The sequence below is a fragment of the Corythoichthys intestinalis genome, chromosome 11 (assembly GCF_030265065.1).
Source record: "Corythoichthys intestinalis isolate RoL2023-P3 chromosome 11, ASM3026506v1, whole genome shotgun sequence".
NCBI lineage: Eukaryota > Metazoa > Chordata > Actinopteri > Syngnathiformes > Syngnathidae > Corythoichthys > Corythoichthys intestinalis.
This window is the reverse complement of record NC_080405.1, coordinates 40399091-40419084: the sequence shown is the minus strand read 5'-3', so window position 1 is coordinate 40419084 and position 19994 is coordinate 40399091. Positions and strand designations below refer to the sequence as shown.

Here is a 19994-nt window from a genome sequence, read left to right as displayed (position 1 = left end):
TAATTACGATTAATTAATTTTTAAGCTGTAATTAACTCGATTAAATTTTTTAATCGTTTGACAGCCCTAATATATATATATATTTACACAACACAAGATAAATCAATATAAAATGCATCAGTGAGGAGTCAATGACTTGTAATAGACAAAATATTACATTGGCAAGTTCGCACATTGGCACTTTTAGTTTATATGAATTACTTTTTTTTTTTTTTTTTTTAACAAAAAGGCATAAAAATTTAAACAACGGCTGAGATCAAAACTATTTTTCTTGTCCTCCTCACCCAGAATTTTAAGTATCATTTTTATATATTAAGGAAATAATGTCAGGGAAAGCAATCAAAACCGGGAACTATTTTTACAAGTGTGCACGGCGCGAGTAATATGTGGTGCATGGTGCTGGGAATACAAACTATAAAGGAGAGATGTTAAACTCCTCAGATGTGTCATCAGTACAGCTTAGGGAATTTGGCCTGTAAAATTTCTACGTAGAGCTACGTAGACATTACACTTCAATGATATCAGTTTGACAAAGCAGTGAACATTTAAGGTTAAACAAACCTGTGAATGACTCTGTGCTGTGTAAACTGTAGGTCCTTTTATGTGAGGCAACAATGATTGAGCTGTCACACTCTCGTGCTTTTATAGCACACATATATTTTTATTTGTTCAGCAGGTTCCCCCAGTGGCCAAAGAGTTCAAAAAAAAGAAACAACAAAAGTAGGACTGCTGTTAACTACTGCTTACAACAGGTCCATATTTTGGAAAAGATGTATTTGACTAAATACTGATTCAGATGGGTGAGAGTGTGTTGCACATGTACTAATTAAAGTGAAATACAAAGAAAATTGGGTTTATAAAGACACAAAGTGTGTTATCAAACAAGATCATACAGGCAGAAACCGATAGAGCAGACAGAAATGTTACTCAAGAGTAGCGTTACTTCAAAATAATATTACTCAAGTATACATAGTCAACTGAAAAATTAACTCAAGTACAAGTTAAAAAAAAAAAAAAAAAAAAAAAAAATATTCGGTGAAAAGAATACTCAAGTGATGAGTAACTTAACAATGTTTTTTTTTTTGGTTTTCTTTTCTTTTTTGTTTTGTTTTTTTTTAAACAGTGGCATATAGTATATAATAGGGCTGTCAAATGATTAAAACTTTTAATGGAGTTAATCACAGCTTAAAAATTAATCGGAATTCATCTCAATTGAAACCATCGCTAAAATATGCCATATTTTTCAGTAAATTATTGTTGGAATGGAAAGATAAGACTCAAGACTGACTCAAACATTCAACATACTGTACAGTGTACATAAGTACTGTATTTGTTTATTATAACAATAATAATGGCATAACAATGGCATTAACATTATTAACATTCTTTCTGTTAAAGGGATCCACGGATAGAAAGACTTGTAGTTCTTAAAAGATAAATTTGAGTACAAGTTATTGTAATTTTATATTAAAACCCCTCTTAATGTTTTCGTTTTAATAAAATTTGTAAAATTTTCAATCAAAAAAATAAACTAATAGCTCGCCATTGTTGACGTCGCAGAGCGGGATGTCCCATGGGCTCTCTGCCGTTCTTCCACAGTGTCTTTGATCACGTAAGGTAGTGATTGAAATACACCACAAGGTGTCAATGGCGAGTTTTAAATCAATTAGAGCTCTAGCCAAGGCAAAGTCTGGGTAAGTTTTACGTGATTTTGCATAGCTATTTTGATTGGTAATTCCAGTTCTCTTTACATTGAGCGCTTTTCTTTTTGTGAACATTATTTTTTTGAGGGATAGGAATATTATTTTTGTTGTGCTTTCACTAAATGATACTGTAGCGACTTAACTGTTCCGCCCAAATGCATGATGGGAAGTTGGGCAATCATGACTGTCAGTGGTGGCTGCAAATGGTATATGTTCTGCGTTGTGTTCAACACAGCATGTTAAGAAAAAGAAGAGAAATCTCCTGTCGTTCTTCTCCACGTTGCTCGCCACAATAATTCCGTTTGTTGTGAAAGAGTTGCCAAAGCTTATGCCAATAAAAGGCACGGTCCAATGAACGCCTGTGTCTACTCGCATTTCTCTGTCTTATTGCTCTCAATGTGCTGAAACGGCGTCATTGTAAACTGTTTGAGGCAATGCATGAGCGGGTCATTCCGTGCATGCGTTAAATGCGTCAAATATTTTGATGTGATTAATTAAAGAAATTAATTACCACCCGTTAACGCGATAAATTTGACAGCACTAATATATATATATATATATATATATATATATATATATATATATATATATATATATATATATATATATATATATATTTATAGTACAATGTATCCATCTACTGTATATGAACTGTTATAATTATACTCTAGTATAAACTGTTATATGAATATTGGGCTAGAAAAATACACCTACATCATTGAATTCCAACTAGACAAGCCTGCAAAAAAAGAAAAATCACCTGTCCAAAGAACATGAGTGCCCTCTAGTGGGGAAAACATATTTCCTACTATGAAATTAAAACAGCTATATCTGCGGTTTTCATGAGTCCATGAGTGCCAAATTAAAAAAAAAAGAGGTTGAAATCCACGCCTTCGAGTAATCCTGACGACAGCGCTCAATGTGAAATTGTTTTTTTGTTTTTTTTTTTAAATCATAGATTTTTTTACTGTGCTTTGAAGAAGCCATGTGATTGAACAGAATGGCGTGACCAAAGGATTTCCAACTGCAAGCTTGGATGTTGTCATTTGACTGTATTGTTACATCTGATAAATATAATGGAGCCACGTGATTGTTGTTGCGACGTTTCATTGTTGAAACTGGTAAAGCCATTGTGGGCATCTCTGGCAAAAACAAAGTAAAATCTAATACAGCATGTGGACGAAAGAACATAACTCCAAAAAATGTAAAGATTCTAGTACAGCCCAGAGTAGCGGAGTAAGAGTAGCGCTCCTACATAACACATCTAGTAAGTAAGAGTAAAATGTTTGGTGTGGTAAAACTACATTTTTTTAACAAGTTAGTCAAGTAAATGTAATGGAGTAACTGTAACGCGTTACTACTAAAGTTGCACCGATGTCAGTTTCAGTGTGTGTGTGTGTGTGTGTGGAGGGGGGGGGGGGTACAGCGCTAAAATGGTGGTATCAGTATCTGCAAGTACCAATAAATAGGGCGCCGATACCATTTACTGGTATAACTTCAACGCAGCCTTCTTTCTCCTCAAACTCACTACACTCTGTGTTGTGTGATGACACGTGATCTCTTTGCATGCCAAGCAGCTATCGCTATTGGCCTGCTCTAGGCCATTGAGAGCGGGCGAATAGCTGCTCTTAATCCATGCCGGGGCTTCTTTTTTCATATGGAGGAAAAACAAACCAGGAGAAGAAATGTCGGCGGTCAGTGAATATTTCAGCATAGAAACTTCATCGAGTACAATGGCTTCATGCAAGATTTGCTGCCTGAAAGTTTCGAGAGATGGAGTTAAATATGCCAGTTTTAATACCTCGAACTTGATAAAACATTTGAAGATGAAACATGTCAACGAACACCAAGACTTTGAGGCTGCAACAACAGCAACTGCTACCAAGAGAAAGGGTGCTGGACCGGACACCGGAGCAACAAACCCTGGTCAGTTCATTTCGTCTAATTAACATTTATTGTCTTTTACTGAAAAAAAAGCCGCAGTAATTTGTGACCTGTTTCACAAGTAGGGTTGCCATCTTTGAGAAATAGAAATAAGGGACGCCCTCCACCCAAAGTGGTACAGGCGACGTAAAAAAAAGGGACAGTCCCAAAATTGTATTTCGTTATATATATTCCTTATTGGTTCAATACAGAATGCTACTTTTAATTCCCAATTCGGAACGATTCCCTATTTGAAGGGACGGGTGGCAAGCCTATTCAAAAGTGCTGTAGAAGTAAGCATAGTAAGCTAAGCTAAGCTAAGCGGCTAAGTTGTGTGTGTCAGAGAGATTCACTTGTGCGCAGCTTGCATTTGTGCTTTGCTTATTATATATAGTGTATCACAAACGTGAATACAACCCTCTCAATTCTGCAGATATTTAAGTATATCTTTTCATGGGACAACACTGACAAAATGACATTTTGACACAATGAAAAGTAGTCTGTGTGCAGCTTATATAATAGAGTTAATTTATTTTCCCCTCAAAATAACTCAAAATATAGCCATTAATATCTAAACCCCTGGCCACAAAAGTGAGTAAACCGCATGGGAACTACGAACATTCTTAAATGTCCAAATTGAGTACTGCTTGTCATTTTCCCCCCAAAATGTCATGTGACTCATTACAGGAGTGCTATCAGCATTGCTGCTGAGATTGAAGAGGTGGGGGGGTCATCCTGTTAGTACTCAGACCATACGCCGGACTCTACATAAAATTGGTGTGCGTGGCTGCCACCCCAGGAGGAAGCCTCTTCTGAAGACGGTACACAAGAAAGCCAACAGCCAACAGTTTGCTGAAGACATGTCAACAAAGCACATGGATTACTGGAACCATGAGACAAAGATTAATTTGTTTGGTTCCGATGGTTTAAAGCAGCGTTCACTAAATCCGGACCTCAAATGCATGATGGGAAGTGGAACCATGACTGTGCGTAGTGCTACCAATTCATATCTCTTCTCTGCATTGGCAAATAACATAAGGTGAAGATCAAGTACTACTTTGCTTCTCCACATTGCTTCCCATGATATTTCTAATCGTAGGGAGAGGGATTATAAGGCTGTAGCCAATTAAAAAAAGGCTCCAAAGGCTGTCAAATTTCACTCTACTCATTTTATGCTGCCTTTATCTCTCTATATAAGTAAAACGGCGCCATTACAGATTGCGCATGACAATCCGTGAGTGGGTCGTGCAGCGCATGCATTAATTGCATTAAATATTTTAACGTGACACATTTTTTAAAAAATTAATTACTGCCATTATTGGGATAGATTTGACAACCCTACCTTAAGCCTAAACTAAAGACTCTGGGTGAGTGTAACATATTATATCTGTAACGTTAAATACAATTAGAAAAGGATTTAATAAAAAAAAAAAATATATATATATATATATATATATATATATATATATATATATATATATTAAAAAAGGCATGGCCGATATTTTTTTGCCGATTCCGATACTTTGAAAATGACGTGATCGGGCCCGATCGATCAGCATCGATCGGGACATCTCTAGTATGTATTTCCCATGCGGTGTACTCACTTTCGTTGTCAGGGGTTTGGATTTTAATGGCTATATTTTGAGTTATTTTGAGGGGAAAATAAATTACCGTAATTTCCGGACTACAAGCCGCTACATTTTTCCCCTCATTTTGAATCTTGCGGCGTATGCAATGATGCGGCCAATTTATCAATTTTTCTAACGACCGCCAGGAGCACTCAAGCATAAAATGTAAGCGTAAGAAACGTGGAATACATGTGTCGAGGAAGACGCTAGTTTGCACTCTTACCCGTATTTTAACTTTGTGCACGGATAAAAGTAGCAGACCCTCATCCTTGTGCATGAGTAAAATTAGCATACACGCATCATGGAAATTGCTAGAAGAAATGGCTATGACGTGCCGAGTTGAATTGAAGGCTTGGATGGCCAGCGGCGTCAGATCGTTTACAAAAGTGGCCGTATGCGAAGAGCGACTTTGGCAAAAGTATGACAGCATGGAGCAGCGTGAAAAAAATCCGCCATCAACAACGGGTTTTGAAAATCCGGTCTGCTGCGTGACGAAGGGGACGACACATGCTCAGGATTGAGCTTGAGGAGTCAACTAAGTGCCATGTTGCTGGCGCTGTTTGGAAAGAAAAGTTAAGGTATTGTAACGATGACAAAGAGTTACAATACCCGCTTAGTTAGGTTGCCTGCAGTAGCCGACGCACACACGCAACAACAGCACGTTCCTTGCTGTCCCGCACCTCCCTTACCCCCCGTAAGTCACGCGTTATATCATAACCCGATTCGTTAAAGTATGGTATTAAAAACTTAGAAAACTGTGTATTTCTTTATAAATATTTCAGTTTACTATGTGGGCACACGCGGCTTATAGACAGGAGAGGCTTATGTGTGTACAAAATGTTTTTTCCTTTAAAAATGTACTGGGTGAGGCTTGTAATCAGGGGCGCTCAATAGTCCGTAAATTACGGTAACTATTATATAAGCTGCACACAGACTACTTACTTTTCATTGTGTCAAAGTGTCATTTTGTCAGTGTTGTCCCATGAAAAGATATACTTAAATATCTGCAGAAATGCAAGGGGTGTACTCACTTTTGTGATAAACTGTATATATTTTTTCCAAATGGAGTGGTATCGGAATGTATCGGTATCGTCCGATACTAGGGTTGTTCCGATCATGTTTTTTTGGTCCCAATCCGATCCCGATCGTTTTAGTTTGAGTATCTGCCAATCCCGATATTTCCCGATCCAATTGCTTTTTTTTTTTTTGCTCCGGATTCAATTCCAATCATTCCCGATAATTTTTCCCGATCATATACATTTTGGCAATGCATTAAGAAAAAAATGAATAAAACGCCAATATATACATTCAACATACAGTACATAAGTACTTTGTTTGTTTATTATGACAATAAATCCTCAAGATGGCATTTACATTATTAACATTCTTTCTGTGAGCGGGATCCACGGATAGAAAGACCTGTGACTTTGTCTATTTTGACTAAATATTGACATCTAGTGTATTTGTTGAGTTTTCAGTAAATGATACTGCAGCCATGCCCCAATGCATGATGGGAAGTGGAACCATGATGGGAAGTAAAACCATGACTGTGCGTCGTGCTACCAATGGATATATCTTCTCTGCTTTGGGAAATAAATTAAGGTGTTAAAACAAAGACCAAATGTCACCTTGTGTCCTCACATTGCTTCCCATGATATTTCTAATCACAGGGAGAGGGATTGCAAGGTTATAGCCGATTGAAGAAAGGCTCCAAAGACTGCCAAAATTCACTCTACTTGTATTGTGCTGCCTTTTATATCTAGGTAAAACAGCGTCATTACAGATTGAGCGCGACAATGAGTGAGAGGGTCGTGCAGCGGCATATATTAATAACGTCAAATATTTTAACGTGACACATTTTTTAATACATTAATTGCCGGCGTTATCGGGATATTTTTGATAACCCTACCTTAAGCCTAAATTAAAGACTCTGGATGAGTGTAACATATTATGTCTGTAACGTTAAATACAATTAGAAAACGATTTAATTAAAATATATATATATATTAAAAAAAGGCATGGCCGATATTTTTTTGCCGATTCCGATACTTTGAAAATGACGTGATCGGACCAGATTGATCGGGACATCTCTAGCCGATACTGCACAGCCAGGTATTGGTGCCAAAAAATCGTATCGGTGCAACACTAGTTACTACCCACCTCTGCATACCAGTTAGTTTTTCTTCTATGCTGGCCAACCATCGGTGGTAAATTATATGAGTCAGTGTTGGAGAGTGTGGAAAGATCTCTATTAATCTCTGGCTTTACTGTAGCCATTTCCCCACTCTTCATCACCAGCACCATGTGCTCTATGAGATTTAAAAAATTTAAATCTGTAATCTGTCAGCATTATGAGGTTAACACACACCCGCAAGACTGGTGTCCTATCCGTCACCACGCTTCACCACTTCACACAGCCACACACGCATCACCAGGACCTGACGTCGCCCTTTGTAGCTCTCGCTGGATCTGACACTCCAGCTATTTTGTGTAATTTCTCAACAGCAGCGCCGGCATGCTGCTGGACCCCAGAGAAAAATTAGGAGGAAAGTGTGGAACTGGAAAGAAAAAAGAACTGCAGCAATGCGGCGAGTGTGGAAACCACTAATTGTTTCCCAAGTGTGTGTGACCCAGTGACTCTTGGGGAGCTCCTCCTTGTTCATTTACTACGAGTAAACCAGCATTCATTATTGATTTGCAGGCACAGACACATCATTTTATACAGCTTGCTCTTATGAGTGGGCTGTTTTGTCAGTTTAGTGATGCTTTATTAAATCCTAACTAATATACCCTTCATCCTCTGCACATTGCCTAGAGCGCCTAAAACTCTTAAATCACAAGAAAGACCTAAAAAAAATAAATAAATAAACTGAATGGGATAACACTCAGTAATGGTGACCCATATATGAATATTAGGTTGATGGAAGACACTCCAACGTCGTCCATTTAGCCAGCTCCATGACATGTCTTCATAGGATAGGCTTTTACTAAGCTTCTTAAGAGCCAGCCCCAGGGGATCTATGGTAGGAAGGAGGTACTGACTCAGGCCTTATCTCCACCAATTTATCCCATGAATTAGACGGGCTCTGGCCTCTGTGTCCTGTCAGATCCACACAATACTCACTCAGTGTTAAGAAAATGAATGCGATAGGAAGGGGGCTTAACGATTGGTTGATAGGATAAGAAGTTGGTGAATTGACAGAAAGGAAAGCACTGCCACATTAACTTTGACCTCCACCGCTGCGCTCGTGTGCGTCATCTTAACAGTGGATTTGCTGTCACTTGTCGACATTTTCAGGCTGGATTTAGTGGAACAAATCACAACTGGAATAACAGGGATTAAGAAGAGGGTGTTGAAAACAAACGGACAAGATGTCACCTCGGGCACACACAGTTGGTCGAGGGCTGCTCTGTGGACGAAAGTATTGAACATGTCCATTAAACAGGAAGGACAAGAAAGTTGACCTCATTTTGCTGAAGGTTTGATTTTTCTAGAAGGGTGGTTGCCCAACATGTTTTGCCCAACAAATAACACAAAGCCCTCTACAGGTTTTCAATTTTATAGACCTTCATTTATAGTGGCTACGGTTGTCCTGATCTGATACTGATGTCAGATATCAAACAAATCTCCCCTAAAAGTACTGTAATGCAAGTTGTTCATTCCAGACTCCAATCCCGCGCTTCTAACAAGAAGCACCTAGGGTGTAGAGGGCTCAACTGATCATAACCATAACATGTAAGGTGATAATGAGAAAGAGTGATGAGTATTTTTTTAATAAACAAGGCATTGCAGCTGAATTCAAAACTTGCATGCAAGTTTCCCCTGCTGGCACAAAAGCGGGAAAAGTTTAATACAACCAATTTAAGCAGCATCACACGGAGCAGCATCAGAATTTTCATTGGAACACAAAACTTCTTCACCCTCAAACAGTGAATACTGTCTGGAACAACAGCAAACAGTTGACAACTTCAAAAAACTGGCAGTGAGCAGTTAACCCTATGTTGGATTTAAGAGCAAAAGTGTATTGCAGCATGTACAGAAAGCAAATATTGTTCCGACTATACTTACAGTAAAAAATAACTTTTGACCAAAATTCCCTTATCTACAGTGCCAAAAGTAGTCATTATCCAGGACACAATAGTACATTGCAAGCCATTGCTGGAAATCCAATCACCCAGTGATTTCATAGCCACAACAAGCTACAATACAATTGATCTAAAAGTGCTAAAATGGACTGAACCACCAAAGTCATACCTGCATTTTCACTAGGGTTGTTCCGATCATGTTTTTTTGCTCCCGATCCGATCCCGATCATTTTAGTTTGAGTATCTGCCGATCCCGATATTTCCCGATCCGATTGCTTTTTTTTTGTGCTCCCGATTCAATTCCAATCATTCCCGATAATTTTTCTCGATCATATACATTTTGGCAATGCATTAAAAAAAAAAAAATGAATACACTTGGACACATTCAACATACAGTACATAAGTACTGTACTTGTTTATTTTGACAATAAATCAAGATGGCATTTACATTATTAACATTCTTTCTGTGAGAGGGATCCACAGATAGAAAAACTTGTAATTCTTAAAGGATAAATGTGACTTTGTATATTGTGACTAAATATTGCCATCTAGTGTATTTGTTGAGCTTTCAGTAATGATACTGTAGCCATTTAACTTCTCCCCGAATGCATGATGGGAAGTGCAACCATGACTGTGCGTCGTGGTACCAATTGATATATCTTCTCTAAGTTGGGAAATAAAATAGGGTGTAAAGAAAAAGATGAACTACTACCTTTCTTCCCCACATTCCTTCCCACGATTATTCTAATCGTTGGGAGAGGGATTTTAAGGCTTTAGCCATTTAAAAAAAAGCTCCAAAGGCTGCCAAAATTCACTCTACTCATATTACGCTGCCTTTTAGCTCAATATACTGTATGGGTAAACCGGCGCCATTATAGATTGAACGTGACAATGCGGAAGTGGGTCGTGCAGCGCATGCGTTAATTGCGTTAAATATTGTAACGTGATAAATGTAAAAAAAAATATTAATTCTCGCCGTTAATGCAATAAATTTGATAACCCTACCTTAAGCTTAAACTAAAGACTCTGGAAGAGTGTAACACATTATTTCTGTAACGTTAAATGCAATTAGAAAACCATTTAATTAAAATATATATAAATATTAAAAAAAGGCATGTCTGATATTTTTTTGCCGATTCCGATACTTTGAAAATGACGTGATCGGACCCGATCGATCGGGACATCTCTAATTTTCCCTGTTGTCAGTAACGCGTTATTGTAATATGATTACTTTCTTTCAGTAACAAGCAATCTAACGTGTTCATTTTTCCAAACCAATAATCTGATTAAAGTTGGTTACTTTCCTGTCTGTGTGATTACTACTATGTGTTATGTACCATTTTGTTATTGCCTCAGAATGTATGTAGAATGAAGAATATTGTAGTCATGTATGAAAAGGATTAGGACTAGAAAAATGTTAGAAAGGTTCCTATCATGCGGTCGTTTCCATGGTAACCGCTCATAGTTGTTTTGGTCTCGAGTCACATACGCTAAGTGTTTTGGGACTGAGAAAGGCGTGACAAACATGGGTGCACATTTGTTCATACTTTTCTTGAATTTATGGAGGACTCAAATCATGGTAACGGAAATATACAAAATGAATACATTAAAAACGTTGTACAATAGTATTTTTTATACGTGTGAGTAGCTTCGTTAGCACAAACACAACAGAATGTGACGAAGTCATCATATCCATGAACACCATGAAAAAGTTCGCCAAAAACAAAACACACATTTTCCTTTCAAATTCAAACTAACTAAAAATTTACGAAGACAAATGTTAGCCTAGTCTTAGCTGGGAGAGCAACTTCGTCGAGGTTATAAATGTCACAGCCACTAAGAACCAAGCTTGAATGAAGGGAAAAAGGATAGCGTCAAAGATCGCTAATTGTAACAGATGATCTAAGCACAAATGCACTTTCGCTGGGCAAGGAGAGGTCTCACTCCCAATGTTTTTTAGATGAAACCTTTACACAACAAGATTTACATTTTAACTTCTACATTTTTAACTTATGAATTAGTTATGTCTTTTCAACACAAAGGCATGACATGTAGACTAGAGTTGACACAGTGGCTGAAAATGGCGAAAATTGAGCTTTTTGCCCCCACCAAAAAAAAAAAAAAAAAAAACATACAGTAAAAAATGTTCAATTTTAATTAGAAGTGTTTTTACTTTTTTTTTTTTTTTAATAGCAATTAATTGCTACAAATATTGCTCTAATCTTGAACAACCTGAGCTCTGGGAAGTCTAAGTTCTATTTATTTTAATCTTCTTGAAAATATTTTTATTTATTTATTTATTTTATTTATATTAATGTTCCAATTTGCAAATATGTTCGGAAAAATAAAAAAAATCCCAGAATTTTTTGTTTTGTTTTTTTTAACCCATACATCTCAAAATAACACATTTTGGAGCTATAATTGCAACACCGTAATACTGCGGTATTTTTGCTCAAGGTTATCATACCATCAAAATCTCATACCGGCACATGCCTAGTTCCAGCAATAGGTTGGTGCTGCTACACGCGTGGCCGTTTCCTAGCTTTGTCATTGCAATGGCGGGTAGTCATTGCTCCAAGTCTGCAAGCATTGTTTACATCACAGGTGTCAAACCGGTCCTCAAAGGGCCGCAGTGGGTACTGAATTTCATTCCAACCAAACGAGATGAATACCTTTTCACCAATCTGGTGTCTTACAAGTATAATCAGTAACGTGGAACACCTAGGTTGGTATTTGATGATATCTAGTGTGAAGTGCAGGAGTTTTGTCGGAGCATTAAAAAAGTTAACATATGTCGCAAAAGTCACGTCTGCTCATTACTGCAGAACACCAGGGTATGACCAGTGACCATTTCGCACAATGTGGAAAGGCTTATAACGAAACTTTTTTTTTTTTTAATAATTAAAGATTTGTCTGCGAGTCAGATGCTGCTGTCAAAAGAGCTAGATCTAGCTCGCGAGCCATAGGTTCTCTACACCTGGTCTAAAATGTACTGATAACTTTCAGCAATATCCAAAAATATATAAACAGTCACGAGGTGCGTGACATGACGTTTTCCCATTTGAAGATCAGATGTTATTCCTGTCCGCCATTATATCAAAAAAAGGGGTCACTTATGAATAAAAACTATGTGGTGTGCCAGTTTACAATTGTGTAAAGGCTTTCCTTCTGCTGCTGTCATGTTTGTCTTTCAGCACCACATCTCGCTGCATCACATAAAGAGTATGTGATGCATTTTTTAAACCTCAAAAAGGGAAAACAATCAAAAATAGCTCTGCATTGCTGGTGCATATCTTATTACATCCCTAATCTTAACTTAGCGGGACATACTAGGGGATCTTTGCGTGTGTGTGAGTAAAATGTCCAATTTTACAAATAAAGATATGATAATTGCAGGCCAACATCAAGCACCGACATAGTGTGTGACTTCTGCTTTGTAGTTAGATGTAGAGTAGGCAATGTCCAAAAGAATGTTTACCAAGCAGACGTCGGTCCTTGGCAAGGAAACCCGTTAGTCAGGGGAGATGTTTTTGGGCCATCAACAATGTAAAATCTCTGTTAAATATGTTATCACTAGCAGGGTTGAAAGCCGATACTTGTTCCAAAATCATTTTGCTTTTAGAACAAAGTGTTTTCTGCTTCATTTTATCTCAAAGTTCACTAGCAATTATTTTTTAAATTCATCATGGTGCAGACGTACACTCTTGTAAATTTATTAGTAGAAGTTAATAAACATTTATTCAATAATATAATGCAAAATCCCGAATAAGAGACACTATTTTGGAGTTGTTTTTCAACAGCTTGAAGGTACAGTGGTACATCTGCATATTAATTTATTTCGTTCCAGGATCTGGTTTGTATGTTGAGCAGGATTTTTCCCATTAGAATACATTATAATTTGATTAATTCATTCCACAGTCCAACAACCTATGTCAAATTCTTAATAAATACTGCGGGTGCAATTACAAATAGCAATTACACATAGCAAAACAAATTAAACAATACAAATCAGACAAATAAAAATAATAATGTAACAAATAGGGTTCTAATGTGGCGGTTGTGTTTTGCATGCTGCTCCTGAATGCACAGTGTGACTGTTCAGAGAGTGAGGGATGTGCAGCAGAGATTTTACTTTTACTCTTTTCATGTTCTGTTGTTGCTGGCGTCGCCTACGGCGAACAGTAATAGTGTTGTGTTGCACAAGTTCTGAAATAAATGATTAAAAACCCGACGAAGCTGGAAACTTCCTTGCCGATGTAACAATCATAATAATATTAATAATAATGAGATTCGTCCTCGAGATCGTAGACATGTTCTGGCCGGATTTTCGATCCAGTTCACTGACGTGCACACCATCATATTTTTCTATCATTTCCTTCTTAACTTCAATGGTGAGTTTCACCTTTTTTTTCTCACCACCTGCACTAACCTTCTTGAGACCCATGTTGATTTCTCTCACAAGAAAATCCGCTGTCATAAATCATCATATTTCGAGCATGTCGTCAGATGTTGAGTCAAATTTTACATCGGCTGTCGAGGTACCAATGTATTTGATCATATCACACAAGTGGGATGGAATTAAACTGCAATGTCAGTTACAGATTTTGGTTTTACATTTACATTTATACTAGTCAAAGATTAAACCAGTTAGTAAACAAGCGATTGAGAAGGGAACTCAATTGTAGCCAGTTTATAAACTGTGGCAATGGCCAATACAATTATTTTGAATTTGCTTAAAAAGAAACCACTTGTATCAATAGATGAATGGAAGAGTAGATAATAACAACAGTAGTGGATGAGAGAACCATAGTGAGAGGCTGTCAAAACGACCCAATAAAAGGGCCAATGACATCAGCAACAACCTCCAGAGAGCGTGATTGAAGTGATCACATCTTGTTTATGAATGACTGAATGAACAAAAGTACAGAACCTTCAACAGAGGCTACAAACCACTCATAAACAAAGCTCACATTTTCAAAAAGAACAGATAATTCCCAAGATCCTTACTGCTAATAGGGGGTGCTCTTGGACAGTGCCTACTGACAGATTAACAAGAGCAATTGATTTAATCATCCGATCCCATGTAGATCAAGGCTGAGAAGAAATAATGCAGCGACCATATGTAAAACCGTTGCAAGCGATAAAAGACCTGTTCATCACCTTCTTGATAAAAAAGGGCTGATTAATCACATTACTTAATTGCAGAATTGTTGTTGCCTATAGATTCCGAGTTAGCCAGTAGAGGACATGCACGTTCTTCTGCTGGGTTTATCAGGTCTCTGGGCTCATAGGACTTGTAGTTCATTTAAAACTTATTTAAATTTTCGGTTTAGTTTTCACTTTAGGTTTTATTTAACTTTCAGTCCTACATATTGCATTTCAAGTTTATCTGTTCTAATGATGTTTCATTAAATATAATTTTAAAGTTTTGCATCTAATGTCAAATTTACAGTGGGGCAAATAAGTATTTAGTCAACCACCAATTGTGCAAGTTCTCCTACGTGAAAAGATTAGAGGCCTGTAATTGTCAACATGGGTAAACCTCAACCATGAGAGACAGAATGTGGAAAAAAAAACAGGACATCATATTGTTTGATTTTTAAATAATTTCCAAATTAGAGTGGAAAATAAGTATTTGGTCAACTACAAACAAGCAAGATTTCTGGCTGTCAAAGAGGTCTAACTTCTTCTAACGAGGTCAAACAAGGCTCCACTCGTTACCTTTATTAATGGCACCTGTTTTAACTGATTATCGGTATAAAAGACAAATGTCCACTATCACAGTCAGTCACACTCCAAACTCCACTATGGCCAAGACTAAAGAGCTGTCGAAGGACACCAGAGACAAAATTGTAGACCTGCACCAAGCTGGGATGACTGAAATTGCAATAGGTAAAACGCTTGGTGTAAAGAAATCAACTGTGGGAGCAATTATTAGAAAATGGAAGACATACAAGACCACTGATAATCTCCCTCGATCTGGGGCTCCATGCAAGATTTCACCCCGTAGCGTCAAAATGATAACAAGAACAGTGAGCAAAAATCCCAGAACCACACGGGGGGACCTAGTGAATGACCTATGGAGAGCTGGGACTACAGCAACAAAGGCTACGATCAGTAACGCAATGCGCCGCCAAGGACTCAAATCCTGCACTGCCAGACGTGTCCCCCTGCTGATGCTAGTACGCGTCCAGGCCCGTCTGCGGTTCGCTAGAGAGCATTTGGATGATTCAGAAGAGGACTGGGAGAATGTTTTATGGTCAGATGAAACCAAAATAGAACTTTTTGGTAGAAACACAGGTTCTCGTGTTTGAAGGAGAAAGAATGCTGAATTGCATCCGAGGAACACCATACCCACTGTGAAGCATGGGGGTGTAAACATCATGCTTTGGGGCTGTTTTTCTGCAAAGGGACCAGGACGACTGATCTGTGTAAAGGAAAGAAGGAATGGGGCCATGTATCGAGAGATTTTGAGTGAAAATCTCCTTCCATCAGCAAGGGCATTGAAGATGAGACGTGCCTGGGTCTTTCAGCATGACAATGATCCCAAACAAACAGCCAGGGCAACAAAGGCGTGGCTTAGTAAGAAGCATTGCAAGGTCCTGGAGTGGCTTAGCTAGTCTCCAGATCTCAACTCCATAGAAAATCTGTGGAGAGAGTTGAAAGTCCGTGTTGCCCAACGACAGCTCCAAAACATCACTGCTCAAGAAGAGATCTGCATGGAGGACTGGGCCAAAATACCAGCAACAGTGTGTGAAAAGCTTGTGAAGAGTTACAGAAAACGTTTGGCCTCCGTTATTGCCAACAAAGTGTACATAACAAAGTAGTGAGATGAGCTTTTGGTCATTACCAAAATTGACCAAATACTTATTTTCCAAATAAGCAAATATAAATAAGCAAACTAATAAATGAAAATAAATTATTTAAAAATCAAACAATGTGATGTTTTGTCCCCCCCCCCATTCTGTCTCTCATGGTTGAGGTTTACCCATGTTGACAATTACAGGGCTCTCTAATATTTTCAAGTGGGAAAACTTGCACAATTAGTGGCTGACTAAATACTTATTTGCCACACTCTATCTTGTTAGACTAATGCAAAGACAAAAAAATTTAAAGAATACTGGTCCAATACTTTTGGAGTGTAAATATGCATTTTATATACATTATATGAAACGCAACGCGGTGTAACAGACGTTTTTAGAGAAAAGTGGTGTCAGAAGAATTACTTTTGAATAGATATTAGACAAACAGAAGTCGGACATATTTCCGGTCAGACGTATGCATTTGGGAAATTATTCATTTCCTTCTCTGTATCTTCAAGACAACATGTCAAACACAATGAAGAATATTGGAAAACAAAAATAACCTTGCACACACCCTCCTCTCTCTGTCTCACTTGCAGATATGCACCATACTCAACTTGCACAAAATCATCCTTTCCAGACAAGTGGATTGGTGAGCAATAATGAGTTGAAACAAACAGCAACAGTAAAATAAGAGCCCAGAGACCGATAGCGGCTCAGCCATGTCATATCAGGCCAAGACAAGCTACTCAGGTAAGAATGAGGCTGATTTGACCTTTGCAGCACAACCAGGCTCATTGGATTTTTCCTTGTGGGGACTCACGTAAACAAGTGGCACACTTTGAACTGCGCTAAGAGACGTTTTAGAGTGCTCAGGAGCGTGCTACCACGTGTGCCTGTCAGGGATCGCACGTCGGCGGCTTCTTGATAGCCCAGACGCGCCAATACAGTGGAGGAAAATCTGTCTGGAAAATGAACACAGTCGGCAGACTGTGTTCCGGCAGTTTTTTGACAACAGCTTTAACAGAGATTGCCTCATTTGCAGTCAATGACGCTTATGTTATTTTTGATAATGCAAGACTCAAAATTAGAAATGTAAAACATAGGTGAAAAATGGGGAATGTGAAAAATAGCTCTATTACAGAACAGCAATGAAATTAAATGACCGGAGAGAAATTAGAAGCATATAAATAATCCTGATACAAAAACATCCAGAAAATATGAATGAAGACAATTTGTTTCCTGATGAGATCAATTCTGGTTAGAACATGTCCATTCTACTACATTCGTGCAAAATGACAGAATATCTCGTGAAATTGGAAAGCACTGCATAATTCCACAATGGCTTTCTACTCCTCCACCACCAAATGAGCCAAACGCAAGGCCTGGGGGCCAGATCCGGCTCTCCAATTTATTTTGTTTGGCCCAAGACTGCAAATCTTGAGCATCAACATCAAGCTTGGTAAAATACAAAAATTGTAGAAAGTTGCCACTTTTTAATGTTACAGTATTGCAAGCATTTATTATTTTTGTTACGAGTCCCTCTTTTAAATAAATTGAGTAAAAATTGAGGATTAGATTGTTTTTACTGGCATCTGATTTGAAAACTATTTAGTTGTGTTTTTTTATATGACCCTTTGTACAGCAATTTGTTTTATGAAGTCCTATTCAAATTAGGTTGACTTGGTTTTTAGATGTTTTAAATATGTTTAATGGTGCATATATTTCCTCTCAAAAATTAATAAATGAATCATGTTGATCTATCTGATCAAGAAGAATTTCTGAATGCTTGAAAATATAGAGGATGATTTTAATAGGATGTTCCACTTGTTCATGTTTTGAGGCCATATTTTGCTCATTTAACTACTATAAATCACGAGGACAAAGACCATTTGACTCGCGTGTTTCCTGTTTGGAACTCATTACTCCCAGCTGCATTATTTGTGTGTGTGCCATTGCTTCCACAGACTGAGCTTGTTGTGTCCAGGCTTCTCCCAGAGTCAAAGTAGACAGACATATGCAGCCTGCAGCATCACACTGCCTTTAAACTTGCATCAGCCTCTCCCTCTAGTCTATTCTCAGCAACATAGTCCATGGCTCTTTGTAACTTAAGAACAGCAAAAAGTGAATAATTTACAGCATGCCAAAAACTGGGCATCCATCTATCACAGGATTCCAGTGATAAGCATGGAAATAATACATTAATTCACTCACATTAATAAAATATTAATTCCAGCTCACAGTGGCAGATTATCTCTAAATAATCATATCCTACGTGCATTTAAATAGGGATTTAAATTGAGCAGGCTATTTATGTATCAACAAGCTAACATGAAGCTTGAACGGGAAATATTAAAGCTGATTAAAATTGTTAGTATCCAAAATAAATGCTTTATAAAACATGGCACTCATAACCCCCCAAAAAATGATGCATAAAAAGTGTAATCTTGTCATTTGATCACGATAACTTGCATGATAAACTTCTGTGCTTATTTAACGTGGCTGCAGTCATTTTTTGTGGAGGGGGGAGCTCGTGCGTCACTCTTCCATCACGCACCCATGCACGTATTGTCTTTTTCGAAGTAACAAGTGTCCGCAATGGGAATAACTACAGCACAAACACCATCAAAACCTACTGCACATCCCGACTATCTATCGGATGCTGCAACACCTCCTATGATCGTCAGCGGCGTAAAACGGACGTGCATCTTTTTGGGGCAGTGCGTTCCAACCCATTAATGGGTTTAGGAAGTAGAATGAGCATTGCAACATCACTTTCACTTCCACAATAATAAAGAAAAGCAGCATGCACGCTTCTTTCTGAGTGTCATGAAATGTCTCACCTGCACAATCCAGATGGAAATCCCCCCATAACCGTGCGTCTGTCTTTATAGTAAAGAAATTGAAAACAAATTACGTGGGTATACTCCAAATCCCTCAAAATTGCCTTTTTATTTCTTTGTGAAAAGAGCCTCCAGAGCAGCGAGTCTCATCCCGTTCTTCCGGCTGTCATTTTCAAAAAGGTGCCTCCTGTGTGTGAGTTGTTTCCAGCGAGAAAGCGCCCCCTTCTCAGTCCGCCTGCCTGCCTCTGAAGTGAATGCTCTTTCGCCTCAACTCGAGGCTCAACGCGAGCCTGGCGAGAATGCGCGGCGCGACCCCGCTGCTTTCTCCCGAGCGCCAATTGGAGCCGGAGAGGAGAGTTACTAGGTAACCAAGGGCACACGCATCATACATGGAGAAGAGAACAGCAGTCCGATTCCTTTCAACTATGTCATTCTTTTGATAATAAGTATGCTTGTGTCTCTCATAACAAAGAAAGAATCCTGGATATTAATTAGAAAAGTGGCATGACTGCCAGACAGGCAGTTAGAATTTGCATGTGTTTTTAACTATACGTAAATCAAGAAAACATTTGGGTTGAACGACTTCATGATTTGCGGATTCAACACTAAGCACATGGTCGAGTCAATTAAAAATGTCATTTATGATTTTTAATTTGCACTTTAAAGTGTGTATGACACAAAAAAACATGTTTATTTAATATTTCACGCTGTGTTTTATGCTCCTGAATGAAATGGACCGCTTGAATGTGTGTGGAAGCGATTGTTTTATATATGGCGGAAAAGACCGACAAGACTGAAAAAGCAGTTTCTGCTCTTGCACTCCTTTAAAAAAAACTGCTGTATTTTAAGCCAAAACAACCGTTGTGTTTCAATGAACAGTATGTTTAGATGCTGCCATAGCAGATTGATGGGGGCTTAATGCGCCATCAAACTATTTTTAATGTGTTCATTTTACCCTGAAAACCCCCATTTACAGACATCGCACAACAGCTTTTGTTTTAACCCAGC

The 19994-nt window shown here is 38.1% G+C and overlaps 1 protein-coding gene across 2 annotated transcripts in view; it reads right to left on the bottom strand.

Moving 5' to 3' along the window:
* The window catches only part of nlgn3a (neuroligin 3a), a 431355-nt gene extending 412094 nt beyond the window's left edge, over positions 1–19261 (bottom strand). For both annotated transcript variants that reach the window (XM_057850147.1, XM_057850148.1), the window contains exon 1: positions 18987–19261. The gene's annotated coding sequence lies outside the window, so the exon portion shown is untranslated. The remainder of the gene's footprint in view (positions 1–18986) is intronic.
* Between the last annotated feature and the right edge of the window lie 733 nt (positions 19262–19994).